The following is a 1,812-nucleotide window of genomic DNA, read 5'->3' as shown; positions in this document are numbered from 1 at the left end:
GAAGTCTTGATAGAAGAAATGGAAGTAGAGATATGTGAGAACTTGATATTGATAAGAACCATAATATCTAGAAAAAAGAGGCCCCATAGCTAATTAGAGGAGAAATAATGTATTTCAGTCACAATGCAAGTGTAAAGATAAAATGTGCAAGGTGATTGTAGATGGAGGGTCCATTGATAAGCTGGTAAGTATATAAGTGGTACAAAAAGTAAAGCTTTCTTGCATTTTGAAACTAGTTTCTTATAAAAGTTATTGGTTGAAAAAGGATTAGAGCATGCTTGTGAATTAATCTTGCCTTGCTGATTTTAAAATTGGTTCTCCCGATTTAGATAAAGTGTTGTGTGACATAGTGCCAATTGATTCTTGTAAATTGTAATTGGATAGGCCTTGGCTATATGATTGAAATGTAAATCATTGTGGTATAGAAAACATCTATGAGATACAACATGAGGCTAACATATATACCTTGACGCCTTTTAAGGGAGAATAAAAAACACAAATAACATATTTATCCTTATTTATAATGGGGTGGAAATTTTCATTAGAGAATCTATGGGAGAGATTTGTTATTTGTTATACCCATGAGGAAAAAAGAAATTAGATCAACAATCAATTCCATTGGAGGAGAAAAAATTGTTGCAACATTATTTTGATTTAGCATCAACTAACCTATTAGCTTGTTTTCCTCCTTCTAGGGGCACTACTCATCAAATTCATCTAATTCCTTATGCTAAACTTTCAAATCAAGGTTCTTATTGGTGAAGAAGCTCCCAAGCAAACCAACAATAAACACCACCCAAAAATAGTTTTTGGTTTGTGTTTATTTAGTTTTGGTTTTTTTAGTTTATCTTAGTCTTGTCACAATTTGTTTTCTCCATGTTCAACTTCATGAATCTCATTGGAAAAATATTGAAAATGCACCTATTGATGATCTTATGAATCTTGTCTCATGAATTATATTTTTAGCTCAGTTCTTATTGATAATCTTATGAATCTTGTCTCATGAATCATATTTTTAGGTCATAGAATTGATGTAAAGTCATCCCCCAACCTGGTCAACATCCCCTTAGTTGGAGTTTAAGAGTCTTGATGGACACACATGCAAAATGTGGACGCATAGACAGGGCAAGGAACCATTTTAAAAAAAAATCTATTGGATTTCATATGCAGAAAATGGATTTGTCGAGGAGGCTTTAAATACCTTCAAGAAAATTAAAATGAGCAAATGTAAATCCAAATCTTGCAGCCTTTCCCTAGCACTGCATGGCATGTGTGACATCCATCCAAGTACAATGTTTTGTCTTATGGGAAAAGTTGCAAATCGATTGCCTTATATTAAATATATACAAAATATGGAGCTTAGACAACCTATGGTCTATTTTACCACAAATAAATATGGTTTCATTGTTGACTATACCAAATGGATCTATAAGGACAACTTTTTGAAGTGACAGGTGTCTTGAAACAACTCTTCTACTATCCAAACATGAAGTTAGGCATCAAACAAAAGCTAAAGCATTGATCAAAGATGAAAATAAAGCCAAAAATGACATTGGCTAAATAGACACAACTAACCCAATAAAGAGGACAATTTGGGGTTTTTTGTTAGAGGGGAAAGAGAGGGGCCTTTAGGAGAATAAAAATGACTACAAGGAATAAGTAAAGGATCAAATTGATAAGCATAGAGTGGGAGTAGCGATAGAATTAGTGACTGGACTAATCCTGACTAAGGAGAGAGCTTAGATGAATTAGTGGAGCAACATGGAATTCTCAGAGTTGAAGAGCCAACGAGTCTCGATAAGAGATAAGTTG

Source organism: Cryptomeria japonica, chromosome 9 (assembly GCF_030272615.1).
Source record: "Cryptomeria japonica chromosome 9, Sugi_1.0, whole genome shotgun sequence".
Classification (NCBI taxonomy): Eukaryota; Viridiplantae; Streptophyta; class Pinopsida; order Cupressales; family Cupressaceae; genus Cryptomeria; species Cryptomeria japonica.
This window is presented reverse-complemented; position numbering follows the sequence as displayed.